The following is an 18,997-nucleotide window of genomic DNA, read 5'->3' on the forward strand; positions in this document are numbered from 1 at the left end:
TCAACCCTAAGCTTCGTAACCTCAACCGCGGCTTGTTACCCTTCGAACAAAGTTTGCTGAGTGACCGAACCTTGCCTGTCCTCGACCATGTTTTTGTCTTCTCCTTTCTAGATTAAAGCACCAGTAATTGAATCTGTCGTGTTGGTCTCCTGTGTTCCTTCATGACAATTTTGTTTTATGCAGTGCAATATATGAATCTTTGTTATATTCTTTTGCAATCTTTGGTGATTTTTCTATATTTTTTCATAATAAATTATGGTAGGTCAGACCACTGTTGTGATGTCGCCTTTCACATTCAGTTATTTCACCCCATTTTCAATTTAATTTCAGTTAATCCTTTATGCACTCCTTACTGACTTGCATAGATTCAGTAAAATAAAAATGGCTCCAGTCATGTTTTCCCAAAGGCTCTTACAATGTTATTGTTAATAATTTTACAAACTCCGCGATGGACGGTCCCAAGTCCAGCTGAGAAAGGTGGAATGCTGGGCGAAGGGCTCGCTACCCCACACCATAAAAAGCTTGCCAGCAACAGAAACTCCAACAAGGAAACTTCAACACATCTCAGCTACAGAGATGCCTGGAGAGCCCTTGTTGGCGGTGTCATCGCAACAGGACAGAATTGAGTGACGGACTCAAGTGCACGCTCATCTACGGTTGCACACAAGCAGTCAAAGCCAAAAGGAAAAGTAAACAGAGAAATCAAGGGACAGGAACGGGTCGATCAAACTGCAAACTTCACCAAGAAGAAAATACAAGAATCTTAGTCAGCGGAACTGGAAGCAGAGGTCAAAACCAGGAGAACAAGGTAGATTATCGCAAGGTACTGGGGAGCCGCTGTGGTTACGCAAAGGGAGGTTCCCCGCTGAACTGAACCCGGCACGCCTTCTTATACCGTGCCCCCGTGAGTCGCTCCAGGTGTCGCCGATGAGCTGATAAATGGGGCGTGACAAGCGGCCTATGCCCTAGGAGGGATTGAGGGCATAAGTAAATTATTTGTAACAACCTAAAAGTTAGGTATTTTTGATATTACAAACATCTTATTCACTCACAGATAATGGCAAACTGGCCAAGAATTTTTTTTTTTTTTTTTTTTTTTTGTTGAGGAGGCCATGAGGATTTATGAAGGTCAAGTATGTAATTGTTTATTGCCAGTTCAGACATAAATTTCTTTGCTACCCAAGGACAGTGAAGTAGTTAGTAAGGCAGTAGGAAACAAAAACATATTCCTAAATCCTGTGTTCTGAAGGCCTACGATAGAAGTGCTTATGCACTTATGCAGAGAAGTGCTTGTGCTTGTTTGTGCATGTGAATTTGTGTGATGATGGAGTTGACTCGACAGACCCTTGTATGAGTGTGTTAATGCCGACCGCCTCTCTCCATCCAGCCCCTATTTTTCTGTCAGCAGCCACTGTGCTTTCCTGAGGAAGGGAAGCTATTTCATTTCCGGCTTTTGTCTTCAGCTAAATGCGAGCGCCGCTCTTTCAGCAATATTCGCTCGTTTCAACTCCCTTCTCCATTCTAAGAAAAACACACACCCCTACCTCTGCCTATAACTCCCGTCGGGCCTGGAAAAATACTGACTTCCTCAATTGGTCGAACTTCACTTTAGAGATTCTCCACATCTATGCACCCTGCCTCAGCAAAGCTCAAGCTCTCCATTTGCTTTCTTTTAGGTGTTTTCTCAGCAATATCAAACACACATAATCCATCAGCCCTTTTAATATATCTGAATCCTTCTTTGGGTTGGCACACCACAAAGTTTTATGGAGCGCCTTCCTTGAAAATGCATTTTAAGGCAAACATTAAAACACTGAAACACTAAAAATGCAATAAATTAATCCAGAGGGGTGCTCCCTACTAATTCGTGTTCATGATTTACATATTTTTTCTCTCTAAAGTCCAGGTGAAACATGACTATCCCTTTTTTCAACAAGTAATGAGAAATTGCCTGATGGCCTTCTTAAAAGGCATTTCAGGCTTGTCTTTGAGAAACATTGCCTTAGGGCAAACAAACATGACATGTTGCAGCTGCTGGAGATGTGTAGTTTCTGGAAAAAAAATGAGAAAAGGCATCTGCATGGATAAATGAGGGGAAGGTAAAAATGTTTAATGCTGGCTGTCACACATTCTTTCCCAGCTGCTTTGGAACTGTGCTTTTTGTCAGTTGGTTATGTGTTAATATGTATTATTCTTTTCACAAAAATGGCAAGTAGATGTGCTATACTCACATGTTAACAAGAGGATGCTGATTTCAAAAGCTCATTATTGCGAAAAAATTAAAGTTGAAGAATCAGTAATGTTATTTCCTCAGGACACATGCAACAATATTTTTTATCAACAAAACAATATACAGTTGCTACTGTCATTAGTTGGGCCTCTGAATATTTTAGCATTGAAGAGCAATACTTTGGGGATTGTTGCCATTTAATACATTTTCTTCTTCAATTTATGCTTACATATTGGACTATGTCGAGAACAGTATCAATTTAAAGATAAAATAGTCAAGAGACAAGCTGAAGACTAGTACAGAGCTGCAATGAAAGTTCAAATTGAAATGTACTGATATATCAACCAGAATGAAGATTAAAATTGTTTACGCAACGGTACTTTCTGTAACACTACACAAATGGTTAAAGTTGAACTTTAAGAAAACAGGATGAGAAAAACATGGACTCCTTTGAACTGTGGTGCTGGAGGAGATTTTTAAGGACACCATGGACAGCCAGGAGAACAAACAGACAGATGCTGGATAAGGCCAGAATTCTCCTTAGAAGCACAATTGATGACTCTGGGCCTTTTGCCCTTTGTACACATTATGTAAAGATCATATTCTTTCAAAATGTCTGTAATTCTTGGAAAAGCTTAGGAAAAAGAAGGCAACCAGAAGGATTCAATCATAGTGATGGTGGGCTCACTCCTTCAACAATAAGGGCACGAGTGGAGTACAAATGTTTCTGGAGACACTGTATGTGTTCGAAAAGAGTCGACACCGACTACAACACTTAAAAGCAACAAAATATGTTGCGCTTTACATTTCTTTATGAAATTTTCTTTCATCATCTTCATAGTACATTCTCAACAGAGTACAAATGTATATAGAAAACAGAAATATAAGGGACAAAGGAGCTCGTACAAGGCTTTTTATTGTTATCTTCTAACATTCAGGTCCCTATTCTGCACTCAGATACCATGTGTAAGGCATGTCAACTGGTATATCATTCTGTCATCTACAGCACATCAAAGCAAAGCACATGAAAATGTTTACTTAGCAGCAAATTAACTCTGGTTTGAATTTATACATTGAATACTGTTTGCACCAAAGTTTTCCCTCCTGTTGAGGAAATGTTGGGGATAAGTAGCAGAAGTGCTAAAGCAGAGGTAAGATGAAAGATAATTACCCCCAAAGCAATTTATATACCAGTATAACACAGAGTCGTATTAAAATACATCAGTTTTTATCAGTATTTTTGAATAGCTCAGAATGCACATTGACAAGTAATATCCTTTGGACAGCTTTAAATGAAAGCTATATTAAACAGGATCTCATTCTCTGCCTTGCGATGGAAAGTGGTGTACACTAGTACACGTCCTTCTAAAAGCCCTTTTCCCGATTGTGATGATGCTAATTGTTATGTAGCCCAGATGTATCCGACTGTCATCACCGGGCAGCGGGGGTGGGTGTGGATGGGCACAGTGGCAGGGAGCAGGGCGGAAACACGAGCTGATGCTAATACGAAAATATGAAGTTCCTGAAGGTCACTGACTTGTTTTTGACAAGGCCTCACAGTGACACTGCTTTTGAATACTGGCAGCAAAGTGGCAAAATGTCAAAGCAGTTAACCTGTTGTTTCCCATTAAGAGAGACACAAGTTCCAATTACAAAGACGGCGGAACATTTCCTTTTATTCATGGGGAAAAAATGGCAGAGGAAAAGGGAAATCTGGAAATAACAGTGAGGCAGAGAAAGTCTGTGTTAAAGGACTGAGCTTCTTTTTTTACAGTAACAATGCATTAGAAACAGAAACAAAATCAGTTTCATGGAGATCCCCCCAGCATTACTCATTATTTAATAAGTACATATGTGCTGAGACTAAACTGGCTGAGAAATAAAGAAAAAAGAGAGCAAAAGAAGAGCCATGGTATAGAACTGCATGTGCAGAGGGTGACATATTTTATATAGTGACAGTCTGGCTGAAATTAAGTTTCAAATATATTTCATATTTGGGAAAAACTGACTAAGCAGTATCAGCAGAAACTGATTTCGAATTTTGGATGCATCAATATGTGTCAGTTTTGAAAGTCTGGATATTTTGTTTTGACTAAATATATGAGAAACATGGAACACACAATCCTTTAATAACCCACAAAAAATAAGAGATTTTTTTTTTCTGAACTGTGTTTCATTTCTGCACAATGTGGAAGAGTGTGGAGTTTTATCTATTGTTTGCTGCAGGAAATTGAGATATTATTAGAAAATAATAACTCAGTTACAGGTATCACACTAAATATCACATTTTTCCCTCATCTAATGACACAAAGTATGCCTGTTTCCAGTCTTGTTGCCAGATGTCCTTTGTACTCAGTCAAAAACAAAAGACAAAGGAATTGTTCATAAATTAAAAAACTGAGATCCCTTCATTTTATCACAATGTACAGTATATATTATGAAAAAGCATGTTCTTTAACATTGCCTTTTATATTAATGTAAGGCTCCTTTGAACAATAATGGTTACAATAATGAGGAACAGTGTAGTTAAACAGGGTATGTTATATAAAACGAGGTTGACAACTTATAGGAGATAGCCTTGTGGTTTCACCTCAGTAATCTTTGTTGTAAAAGCCAGCTTGCCTCACACAGTAATCTCACACACTCAGCTCCTGTCCACCTATTTACACAATATATGACCCTTCGCCTCCGCCGAGGGGGTGGGCCCATTAGGAGCAATGGAGCTAATGATATCAGAGCACTCTACAGAGCACATCAGTGCAGGAGGATGACAGACCTGTCAAACGGCATAATCTAGGAGGCCATCGTAACACCCTCGGAAAAACAGCCTCACCCCCACTGGTCACACACCCGCCACCTATACACTTTCACTGCAATCCCCCAATAATGGAGGGCCAATAAATTTCTGCCTTCCTCAAGATAGCAGGTTCACGTGTAATAGCCAGTGCCACACAGGGAAGATAAATATCAATGAAAATGGCTGTCACTTTAGAGCCCCAGACCTTGTTACCAAGTCTTAATTTTCACCATGCCCATGAACCCTTTATCACGGACTTGTTACGAGGTGATGTCTTTTTTATTTGCTCGGTGATGGGGTTGGTGTGTCATATGGTGACGTCCTTCCATGTAGCCACCACTGCACTTCCCACAGAGCGAGCACTGCGGATTTATGTACAAGGACCTCTGTTTTTGTGGAGCAGCACGCAGTTGGTGCCAGCTGTATAGTGCAGCCCTCCGCACGGTGACGTCACTTACCACAGTATCTGGAAAGATTCATTGACTCGTGAGGTTTTATTTTTTTTTTTCCCAAGTAGAAATCAAAAATTATGTAACAGATCTTTAGCATACACATATTCGATGAAAGCGTGATTGCAATTTCCAAAAAAGAAAAAAAAATATCCCCAGCACAGTAAAAAGTGTCTGATAATGATAAAAGGGACAAGCAAGATGATAAAGCAAAGAAACATGATGTAAAGCTATATTAACTTGAAAAATTGTTACTGCATGACATTAAACTTACAAACTTCATTGTGAAACTAACTAGTTAAATGATGATAAAACATTTTTAGTTTTATCCGCGACAATGCAAACGTCAAAATTAGCATAGCTAATTTCTCAAGACGGTGGAAGTTAACATGCCAGCTGTAATTGCCGCAAAGAGTGGCACACTGAGAATTGGTTTTGATGTGGCGGTACGGATATGAGTTAGGCCCGGCCACCAAAAATTTTTTTTGGCTTGAAATTTTGCTGTCACTGTTACCATGAAATTTTTCTTAAATATCACATGCACCTCTATATGAGCAAAAGGAAGAAATGTATCTCTATGCAAACACAGACACTTATGAGGAGATTTATGAAATTGCTCCATCCATCGATCAAGTTTTCCTAAACCACTTGGCCAAAACAGGTTTAAAGCAAAGCAGAGCCAGTCACGAGTAAAACAGGGAAGTCACCCAGATAGCAAGGGGAATGGAGTCAACAGCTGATCTTAAATTTGCTCATCAGGTTACTTATAGGGGATGTTAGCATAAGGTAGTAAATCACAAACTGCATTCTTAATGTATGTTTAGAAATTTTTAATATACAGTATTTAAAACAATGGCACCACAGTTTTTCCAAACAGAGGTGGGACTGGAAGCCTGTTCACACACACAGTCTGAAACCACTTGTCCCAAGCAAGGTTGTGGCAAACCGGAGCCTAACACAGCAACACAGGATGCAGTGTGGGAGGAGGGGACATACCCCGGACGGGACGCTAGTCCATCGCAAGGCACCTCAAGCAGAACTCAAACCCCAGATCCACCAGAGAGCAGGACCCAGCCAAAACCCACCACACCACAGAGCCACCACATTCCCCTGCTTGTAACTCAATTACAATTAGTAAAATCAAAGGTGTCTTTTTTATTCACCAACTATTCTGTAAAAACTCAAATAATGGAGTATTTTAAAATTTTTCTGTAAGACTTATTTTATTATTTTCTTAACTTCAGATGGTATCAAAAAAAATTTGAACTAATAGGAAAGTATTGATTTTTTTTAGTTAATCAATAAAGCCATTATCAGTGGTTGATTGACTCATCCCATAATCATCTGCTGTGTTCTTCACTTCCTCAACTGTTCTTAATTTTTACACACTTAAAAGCTTAGTAACACAGATGTCTCATGATTTATTTATAGGTTAGATTATGTAAAGCTTTTAGATAAAGTCATAATATATTTTTTTTAAGTTCTCAGACTTTTTACTTTTTATTAATTTCAAACTCCATTAAAACTAAAATACATTCAAAATCACAGAAAAATGAAATGTTTACCCGAAGTCCTATTCGCTCTTGATTGTTGACTGATACATGCCCTAAATATATGCAGCACTTATCATTTTGTTCTTGATCCCAGACACTAAGAAACACCAGATATGAGCTATGTATGTTGTAACCAAAGTGAATGAATCCAACACTCCTACTGTGTTTGAGTGCACATTATGGCAGACAAATGGCTGTATGTGGAAAGGTTACTTTCACTCCACAACAAATTTTATAGATCAGGTAAAATGCTATTAAAATAAATACATAATCTGGAAAAATATTTGCATCTTTGAAAATTTGCAAGTTATATATTTATGACATGAGGAGCCAGTGTATATTACAACAATTATTTATGTACTGTATTTGCTTTTAATTTCATCTTAACTACTCTAAAAACCATTTTGCAATTATTCAATAAGCAAAGCTAACATGTTTTTGAAAGGTGAAGGAGGCAAAAATCTGGTTAATGGACCATTTCATCTCATAAAGATTCAGAGATGTTACCACGAGGTCAGGGAAGGTGTTGATGAAAGTACTCTTGAGTCTATCAAACAGAGCACACACACACACACACACACACACACATTTTCAGAACCGCTTGTCCCATACGGGGTCGCGGGGGAACCGGAGCCTACCCGGCAACACAGGGCGTAAGGCCGGAGGGGGAGGGGACACACCCAGGACGGGACGCCAGTCCGTCGCAAGGCACCCCAAGCGGGACTTCAACCCCAGACCCACCGGAGAGCAGGACTGTGGTCCAACCCACTGCGTCACCACGCCCCCTTCAAACAAAGCACATTATTATGTTATCTTCATGGAATATTGGAACATTTAGAAACAGTGTATACCTTAGAGGGCATCCTGTTTCCAAAAAGAAACTTTCTTGGCCTTCATGTGGCCACACAGTACATGAGTTCTTTAACATTACCTTTCATATTAATGTGTGCCTCCTTTTTTGTCCATCTACCCCTGCCACACAATAAACAATTGCACACTTTTTGTGACCAGCGCAGCAGCAATTCAGGCATGGATAATTTCTTTATATACAGAGGGAAATGGGCTGGCACTGAATTTTGATACAGTGTATCGTCTTGACCAAATGATGTGTATCGAAAATATTTATTTAAAGTTATTAAAAAATATTTCAAGCAGAAAATCAATGCAGTCTAGAAATTCCAGAGGTTGAGAAAATTAACTCAGTATATATACTAAAAATGTGAATGTGATCATATAATAAAAATGATAATAAGAGGTTAGGTAGACATCCTGCCTAATAATGAGGTTATTTTACTAGCAGAATTTTTATTTTGAAAGCTCTCATTTAATTTTATGAAATTGTGAGTGTGTACTGGTATATCACTAAAAACCAATGGATTGCCTTTCCTTACTGAATGAGAATGTGCCTCCCATGTTTTGATTATCATATTCTCAGTGGACTTGTTAGATTTGAAAAATGATTCAGCAAAATTTCCCAGCAAACTCTTCTGACAAGCCAATGTTGGATGAACTCTCTAAGACTGCACCTCTGATTTTGTCTGAAATTGAAGTCCTCTGACCCGTAGTTAGACATATTAACAAAAAAATAAGTACACTCCTTTGCCCTTTGATGAATGCAAATAAGTAAATAGATATAGTATATAATATGTGGCACATTTTATGTAATATTATATAATAGAGCTGAAAATTAAAATGCAGAAAATTCTGAATAAATTCACTGCTCTGCTTTCACACAACCAACTAATAAATTCCATGCCCTTTAGCACTGAAAGTAATTTTGGAATAAAGCAAGTACGAAATTTCTCCTTATACAGTGTCATATTGTACTACAGTGAGCTGCAGCATAATTTCAGAGGAGAAATTATGAGAAGTTTGAATAAACATATTGTTACATTACCGCAAAATGTGCAATAATACAGTGTCAGAAAAACAACATTGTATGTAAAGTAGTAACCTGCAACATTTCACAAAATATGTGTCCTATCAGCTACAGATCGCTGTGCTCCAAATCTCTGCTTCAGAGAACAGCAAAAACGGTTATGCTCGGGGGAAGGCTCCGTGAAGGTTATGATGTCATAACGGTCGTGTCAGAATTTTGAGACTTCATCCCATTAATGGCTTAACGGGAGGGTTGGGTGCGGGGAAGAAGTTGCGATCATGCCTTATGCTGGCAAAAAAAACTGCTATTGACCTTTGTAGAAGAAAGCTGACATCATAAAGCGTAGTCTGCCGGCGACCAAATGGGAATGCCATCGCAGATTAAGGACTCTTTAAATTATGCATTTGGCTCCGACTCCTAGGGGACCAGAGTATGAAAGTAGGAGCGGTAGGGATATAATGCATTAAATGACAAACTGCACAAATGGGGATGCTCCAGAGAACAGCTAACTAACTCACTCTTGCCAGGGCTGAGCAAGTTACGTGAAGCTGGTAATCAATAAAGGCAAGGGATGGTTAGAAACTGCTTCCTAATTAACATTAAAATGCGACTGCAAAACTAGTTAATTAACAGAGTAGAAACTCACAGGAAACATACATATAATCTATTCACTTCACCAGTAAGATGTTTGTGTATTAATTTTATTGCATCTACTTTGTGGACACTTGTGCTAGGAGCAACTTGCTAACAGTTTACAATTATACATTTTTACCTTTTTTTTATCTCTGGATATTCATAGATACAATTTAGTTTGATTACCTTCCTGACTAAAGAATCATTCGCATTTACAATAAAACTTGATGCTCATATTTGCTTTACCATGTCCTTCTTACTGAATGTTATCGATGGAATATTCATCATTGTAATAAATATGAAATAATATGCACTCCAGTTAAGATTATTAGCTTTAATTAGGAATATCTGTGCAGGTAAGGTTGTTAAAGAGTCCAATGAAAGTTTATTTCAGCCTTCATGTACCCCATCGTACAATATACTGCAAAAAATTCCAAGAAGTGCTCGAATAAAATAAAATAAATTCAGGTTTTGCCTGAATGCAAATAAACCGTTGTTTTCAGTAAATAAAGCATGTCTGCTATATACTTGGTAGTCTCACTGTTGGTGAACTGTTATTGGAATGGAATTGAATTGAACTGAACCTCCACTGTATGAGAGGCCAAGTCAGTATAACATTTCAGCATTTGCCTGGATGTTTTTTTCTTATATGAAAGAAGAGTCTGCAATAAAGGGGGGTGCAGTGGCGCAGTGGGTTGGACCACAGTCCTGCTCTCCGGTGGGTCTGGGGTTCGAGTCCCGCTTGGGGTGCCTTGCGACGGACTGGCGTCCCGTCCTGGGTGTGTCTCCTCCCCTTCCGGCCTTACGCCCTGTGTTACCGGGTTGGCTCCGGTTCCCTGTGACCCTGTATGGGACAAGCGGTTCTGAAAAGGTGTGTGTGAGTCTGCAATAAATTCAAATGTGTCTCTATATTTAAAGACTTAGTCAGGTGCATTGCTGACTAATAATCATAACAGCATATTTTCATGTGTACCCATGCCTGGAACTGACTGCTCAGGTTGCATTGACAGTGCATTGGTCAAAAGACTCAGATTTAGCAGAATTTCTCTCCATCTTTGTTTCTTCCGAAGGATGCATCCCTCACCCTGTATATAATAAACTGATCAAGTGCAGAAAAGCACGTGCTCAGCTCTGCTTCCCTCCATCAACAAAACGGCAGAAGTTTTACAGACATTAACTGCTACGATGTTCAACACATGTCTGACCTTTCCAAATGCCAAGAAGAAGTATGAATTCCTAAAGGAGAAAAGAAGGGGAAAGAAAGGAAAAGAAGAAGAATAATAGTTGCTATCTCTTTCTTTTGGGGGGTACTTATACTTCTCAGAGGGATTTTAAAAAGGTCAGAGAGAGAAGTATATTCCAGTGATGAAAGGAAAATCTTTACATCTTCTGCTTTTTGTTCTAAAAAGGAAGAGCTGGGTTCTATCCTTGGCTTGTGTCCCATTCCCAGACTTAATTGATTGGAACAGAGCAAAGCTGTGATTATCCAGAAAACAAAAAAGAATCTCAGTTTTCCTTTTCAGCTGCGATGTTTCATCCCTGGAACCCTATCTGCTGCAAATATTAATACCCAAACATTTTTGTGATGTTTTTCAGTGGAAATTACACCTTGAGTGATTTGAACGTCAAGAAACAAAAGACTTGAAATGAATGAGCTATTAAGGGAATTATGAAAACCGGTAATTCATACTTAGCAAAGAATAATATTCAACATATAAATAGCAATGACTAAAAGCAGTTAATATGTTGCCTGTAAACATGCAAATGTATTGCGCTGCTATGTTGCAACTGTATTTCAGTTAGCACACACACACACACACACACACACCAGCTGAAACCACTTGTCCCAAGCGGGGTTGCGGTGAACCAGAGCCTAACCCAGTAACACAGGGCGCAAGACTGGAAGGGGATGGAACACACCCAGGACAGGACACCAGTTCGTGGCAAGGCACCCCAAAAGGGACTCGAACCCCAGACCCACCAGAGAGCGGGACTCAACCAAGCCCCCCTGCACTCCAGTGACGCTATTTCATTTAACCAGCTTTTAAAAGGATGGAAAAAGTAGATAGATGATATAATTTTTCATTAGGTCCAAGGTTTTCTTGGTTCCACAAATTCCTTGTTTGTATTTGTGTTTAAAACAGGTGCTGAGGACTACCAACAAAAAAGGAGGCTGCCAAACACCTCTAGCCTACAAGGTTATTGTAAGAGGAGAGGATCTGGTGTTGGCCTTTTGACCCTCCAGGATTTTGGGCAATAATACTGACACCGTGACATGCACAGATGAAGAGTAATGCCCGTCTACAGGTCTGGCCTACTTTCCAGAGCACCCATCTACGGTACATGGATGGTACATATTGTCAATTGAGGAAATGAGGAGTAAGTTACTGCCTTCAACTGTCTGACCACAGTAGAAAATTTAAAAGTGGTTTTCAGTAAAGGGTCACATTGCAGGGGGCTATAAACATAGTAGAAGCCACTACCGAAATAACTTCATTGCATGCATCCGCATAAATACTGAAATGAAATGAACATGCATAAAAAAACTAATGTAAAAATTACCGGTTTTTATTAGTATATTTAATTTCTTTGATAATATTTGTCTGCATTCTATAATTAGAGCTGAACAGATCACATGTTAATGAAAAGAAAGTATGTAATGCTATGCTGAGTGCCCACTCAGCGATGGCATCATTGAGAAGTATATTGTTGATGAAATCGTACTGTTTAAAGGTATCATGTCCTGTTTAAATGTATCTTTTTATTTTGGGCATATAAAGGGGGTGTGGGATTTCTCTCACGCCCACAGACTCCCTTTCCACCAGGTTGTCTGCGGCGATATAAAAGCCTGGCGAATTGGTGCAAATCCGGGAGCAGAATCGTTTTGTTAATCTTGCTCCACGGCACTGCGCCGAGGCGGCTTGTATTTACATATGCAGAGAATCCCGCTGTTCCGAAAGCTCCATTCACTAGACAGCGCAATTAATCATTCCCAAATACTCCCGCCGAGCAACAGACGACCCCAGCCGACGTGGCTGCCAGAGAGAGCGAGAGGGAGAGCAAGCGCAGGTGTGAGTTAAGCTGCAGGAAGACTCCTCAGACCCTCCCATCTTGCCTTTCTCTCCAGCATCTCTTCTCAAAGGTGAAAGAAATTTTTCCTCTTGTGTCGGTACCCTTTTTTCCATGACAGTTTTGTAAAGGCTTCCCGGTGCTGGTATTATAGCAGAGAAAGTAGTATTGCTGGGTTAAATTTTCCCTTTATTTATGTAGCTGGCACTGTTCTCCAAAGTAACATGCAGTGCTAGGCTACTTCCAGTGATTTAACCGTTCATACAGCGGGGTAATTTTTACTAGAGCAGTTCAGGGTAAATACTTTGATCATGGATCCTGCAGCGGGAGGTGGGATTGGAACCTCAATCTGTCAAGTCCAGAGGCAGCAGTGCCAATTATTATATTACCTGCTACCTGTTCAACTCTGCCCTGCTCAAAATTTGCTTTTTATTAATTACTTGTAGTTTGAAGTTTTTCCCAGATTGCATTGGAGGCACCACTTCTCAATGGGATCATTGCTTTGAACATAGTATATTATAACTCAAAAGGGATTCCAAAAGGAATACTCAAACATTAGAACATTATTAATTTATTAATTAATTCATAATTTTACTTTTTTTTAGTTTTGAGGGACTTTATAATTTGGAGACAGCAGAACTGTATTTTTTTTTTTTAATTCTTGTTGAATTCTAAAATAATTACAAATACAAGTATTTATCTAAAGCAGCCTGTCATTCTCCACATTTTCATGATGGTTACTGCTATCAGTAACACCCAACTTCATGATGAGAAATAGGCATTGTTTTGTTTTCCAGTTTACGGAATCAAACATCAAAGAGCAAATTAGGTTTGGTTTCAGCTCTGGAAAATCATAGGAGATTTGGGCTCCTGCAGCCATCCCAGGGCCCCAAGCAAGGTGGTGGTTCGACTCCTAAGGAAAACAAACCCAATCCCCTTTGCAGCCAAGAGCTGGACCATCTTTTTGATTGGATTCCCCTGGTAGCAGTGCCTCATTGCCGGATATTATTGCCACTAACATTGCTCCTGGCTCTTCTCCCTCAACAGCTCGATACTCCCACACTTCAGGGAAGCCTACCTAATTAATACATCTAATAATGGTACGGTGCTATTTGTATTGTGATTACTTGACCATGGTGCAGGTGTAATTATTTTTTTTCCTTTGCATAAAGCCATTATGGATCTATCTGGGAGGTTTTCACGATCAATAATTCCTTTGAAATTTGTGTAGCAGGTGCAGCATAATCAATAGGGGGTCAGGGAAAGTAAATTACAACCCCCAACCTAATGATTTTTATTTTTTTCCTTTGTATTCAGTTCATGAAAAGGATGCATATTATCTGATTATTAAACGAAGATTATACATGTCAACATTTACCACCTGCATTTCCTCCTTTGTTGCAGTTGGGGTGTTGCATGATGTCAGATCATTACTCATTATGGTGTTGGGTTCAAAAGAGGAAAGAACTGTTGAGATTTATCTCTAAGGACTGGAAATAATAATTGAAATAAGTCACATGTTCAAGAAAAAAAAAACAGTCCCATATTGCCTGCCTAACCTGTACTCTTCATGGGCCTAAAGAGTTTCTCCTTTGAAAATGTTTTAGTCGTCATTGTGGAACAGTGGAAAAACTAAAAGGCACACAGATGTGACTACTTATGGAAAGGAAAAGTCTTGGGATGGTCCTTTATAATTGTTCTACACAAGTTTGCAAATGAAGGAAAAGCAGTGGAGTGTTTAATGGTGATTGATCTGACTGCTGCACATGTCTTTCAGATGGGCTGCCAAAAAAAGCTAGCAGCAAGAGATGGAGAATGAGACCCAGAATTGTGCTGTGTCGCTGTGCCCAGGAACACAATGAACATGCCCCATCCCATGAGCGTGGTGACCACCAGCATGGCCTTTGATTGCCTTTGATTATTTTACTGTCACCATTCAGTCACAGTGTGGCCATGTCATGCAACTGTCAGGAAAGATGCACCTTGGCTGCTCCCTGGCCAAGGGCAACACAAGCAACAATAACAAACAGCGCAGGCCTGGAGCTGTAAGCCCCAACATCTGCTCCGGGACATGTGACTCTGCAGACAGATGTTAAAGCCCAGCTGTTAACACAAGATCATTTGTATGTTGAGATGAGAGAGGAATTCCGTTTCTGTTACTCTGATGATTTTACTTGGGCGTTGTGTTTTTTTCCCCAACAAAAACAGCATGTATTCGTTTGCATCAACCTCCACCCACTTTCCCTGCCTCCCCCCTCTTGCCGAGCTGTCGGTTGATTCAAAGCACACGCCATCCCCCCGATCGCCGGGTGCACAGGAAATCCCACTGGCTTCCATGTGCATGCACTTTGAATGGGCCTGCCAATGGCCTTCAGATCACGCATACTAATCAACACTTTAATGGACTCATCGCAAAGTGTTTGAAGGCCTGCAAAGAAGACAGGTAATTAATTCTTGATTTCAATCTAACCTTGAGATTATTTTCCCGATGACCAGTGGGAAGGTATTTGTGTGCATGGTTTTAAGATCGGTAACTGTGAATGACTGGGCTGCTTCGAGGCTTAAGGTTACAATATGCATATTACAATACATAATACAAGCATAATACAAGATTCTGAAATGTTTCCTGATTTTTTTTTTAGAATTTGTCTTCAGCCAGCAGGTTCAGTGCCATTTATGTTATCAATACTGTTTTGATTCAAACGTGTACTACAGAGACATACAGCCGGGTCAAACAAGCCCCGAGGACAACGTTCTGCCCGAGTTCGGTAGCCACATTCATGTTGTGTATTAAAAAACTTAATTAAAATCAAGACTTCTGCTTTTCTCCTGCTTTTATTTATTTTTTTATTAATATAAAGTACTGTTGAATTACAGCTGACAGCTGCCAATGGACATCAGTATCACAATAAGTAATGACTGGAATAATATCTTGAAAGCGGTACTGGAAAATAACATAAGAGGGATGTTTTCCGAAAGAGGTCCGGGGGGCTTTGTTTGTTTTAAATGTCCTTCATTACATTGCATTTGCGAGAATCCAAGGTACGTTTTTTTCCAGCCACACTGATCACGCTTCCTTAAAACGGATGCATTTTGTGTGCAGGAAAATAAGGTGGAATCTACTGTAATTCCCTGGGGCTATGAATTAATTGCATGGGGAATGGAAAAAGGACAGGACTGCGCCACAAGCTGTTTTTTTTTTTCCAACGAAATGAGACTTATCCTGTTCTGGACTTCCTGGGGCTGCAGTCATGTTATCCTGCCACAGCAAACCTCCTCCCCACCCCAGGCTACTAACCCTGAGGCACGATGACTTCGGGACCCGGAAGTCAACAGATGTAGGCGAACCTGCAAGGTGCGTGCCGAGCAGCAGACATCAGGTGATAAAGTGACAAAAGGGCAGCCTTGCCACTTCTAGCACTATTGAGGAAGGGGGCGTCCTACGAACTGGGACCAATGAAAGGGACCTGGCAGACGGCCTGGGGGTCTTTGCTATCCCCCGTCTCCTGGACAGGGGGCTTTAAATTCTCCTCTCTCAGGATCAGAGTCGATTTGTTATCAAATCAAGCGTCGGGGCATCTGATTCATTGCTATTCGGCACTCTTGCTGATTTATATGCAGAATGTAAAACAGATGCCTTATGCGATACATATTTATGGTGAGACCTGCTCTCAGAAGATTTATTATAGGTTCTTTCATCGGGGTGTGCATGAGCAGGGCTATGATGACTTGTATTTCCTCTCAGCTGCCAATGCCAAACTCATTAAAAAGAGGTGTGACTATTAATATACATTGTAATTCTGACAGCTCCTAATTTATAACCACACTGCCAGGTTCGAGGATTTTTTATTCGCTCGTCTTCTATCTGGAAGAGTTTCTTTTTTTTTGTACTCGGGTGCATTGCGTATTCTTGTTGAGTGTGTGAGTTTGAAATCATGCACCTTGTATGGCTGAAACTGTAACTTTGGGCCTTTTTTCCTGCTTCTCTTATTTTCCCTCGTATCGATTTGTTGGCTCTCCCTTGATAAACCCCAGGTTTATAGGTCCCTGCACCATCCTACCCCTGCCTACCCCCGCCCTCCCCCGGCGCCATGCCCTCCAGGCTCACAACGTTTTACTCTCCAACTCTGTTGCTGCTAGATCTGCAGAGATCATACATTTGTACAGAAGCACAGTGCTGCTGGATATAAGCTATACCCAAGACACTGGAATAGAACTGGCCAGGACCACAGCAATGAGCACAGGTCTCGGCTGCGGTGTAATTCCACCAAGAGTACCGTGCGGAGCGGTCAGAGGGATAAACTCAGTCTTAGGCCTGAGTTGTTTCTTCAGATCCCCAAGCCTGGAGCCAAAGCAAGTCACATTCCTAATGAGTTTCAGTCTTTGTGTATTTTTCATGGTTTTTCACTTTTACCTCATGATTTTAAAACTCACCAAAGGGTTTGTGACATGGAAAAAAAAGAAGTTAGTGCAAGCCTGGTTTAATTTCGCCTGCTGCCAGTCAATTAAAACAATGGGTCAATCAACTTGAGGGGTTTCAAGGTCAGGTCAGTGTTGGAATTCAAACAGCCTCAAGGTTAGGTTCAAGGTACCAGTCGTTCAGTCAAAATGATTGCGTAAGAATGACAGAAGATTCCAGGAAGCTCTGAATTTAAACAACTCACATCTTCATATGAATCATGCAAAACTATTTATAATATAAGTAAAATGAAAATTACTGTAGAATAAAGAAATCACAAAATATGTTCTGGATACTGTAAATGACATATACGGTCATGCGCTTAACAACGTTTTGCTTAACAACTCACCGAATATACGACGGTGGTCCCATAAGACTGTAATGGAAAGAAAACTTCTCATCGACTGGTGGTGCTGCTGTAAACAAATCTACTGTGCTGCCAGTCATATAAAAGTACAGCACATACAATTATGTACAGTACATAATACTTGATAATGATAATAAACACCTAGGTTTATGTATTACTATACTGTACTTTTTATCGTTATTTTACTCTTTCTACTTATGAAAAAATGTTTACTGTAAAACAGTGTGCTGTGTTACGCTGGTAGCAGTGTCATAAATCTTGTGTTTACCGCGTCTAGGTTTGTGTAAGTACACTGTATGATGTTCCCACAACGACGAAATTGCCTAACCATGCATTTCTCAGAACGTATCCTTGCTGTTAAGCAACGCATGTCTGTATTTATATATGTGTACAAAGAGAGAAAGAGAGAGAGAGAAAAGAGTTGTATTAGCCATTAACTGAAAATAGTGCTTTTCTGACAAGCTACCAGTACATTATATTCATGATTCCTTTAGAGATTTGAGAGTTTAGTGGGGTGTGGGGATTTTGCAGTTATTCTCACTGTGTTAGACACCCCCTAAAGTAATGATAGGAGCTTAATTAGTTCTTCGTACCTGGGGCCTAGAGCTTCTGAACAGTAAGATAATCCCGTCTCATGTCAAGGGTTGTGGCATGTGGGGACATAATGGACTATCTCTGAATCCTCGGTTGCACTATATGACTGAAATAAAAACATGTAATTTAGAACTGCTTTTTATACTTTAAATAACGGTAATATTAAGCATATTAAAGTTATTTCTATGCATTATTAGTGACTGACAAATATAAATTCATTTGGATTTTTTAGATAACTTTACTTTCATGCTCTGGTTCTGATACAAGTTTTATGAAAACATTGTCTTTATCCAAAAAGCTGACTTCAGGACTTACTGTTAATTAATGAGGACTAGCAAAAAATCATAACAGAAATGTTTTTGTTGGTTTGGTTTTGCTGATTTTCCTGTTTTTCATGTGTCACAACCAAATGTTATGGCATGAAATTCCTAGATCTAATTGTAATATTGCACAATACAATTTTTACAGTGATAACATTAATTACTTACTCACTTTCATTAACCACATGTCCTTCTCAGGATTTTGGTGGTCTGAAGCCTATCCCTAAATCATTGCACTGTATACTATGGGGTGAACCTTGGACTGGACACTAGTCCAGATAATAACATTAATAACTACCATAAATCATCATAATGTAATGAAGACATTTTTTGCTGCAAAATATTGTTGATATTAATACTAGAATTATATTTTTAACAAAAAACTGAAATTAGAAAAAAGCACAGGTGAGTGTGTGGCCACATTAATGTTATTTACACCTTTTCACCCCTTTACATAACGGAACACCTGCAAGTCTTGATAATCATTTGCTTTTAAATCTGAGAGAAATATAGTCTGACAAGTAACACTAAAAATGCACTGGGGTGCAACCGAAAAAAGGCTCCCGTTGGCTGAAAAATCACTGTGATAAATGCCCTGAAAGGAAAGCTTGACAATCTTAGATACATAAATGGCATTACAAATCGAT

Source organism: Scleropages formosus, chromosome 7 (genome assembly GCF_900964775.1).
Source record: "Scleropages formosus chromosome 7, fSclFor1.1, whole genome shotgun sequence".
In the NCBI taxonomy this organism is placed as follows: domain Eukaryota; kingdom Metazoa; phylum Chordata; class Actinopteri; order Osteoglossiformes; family Osteoglossidae; genus Scleropages; species Scleropages formosus.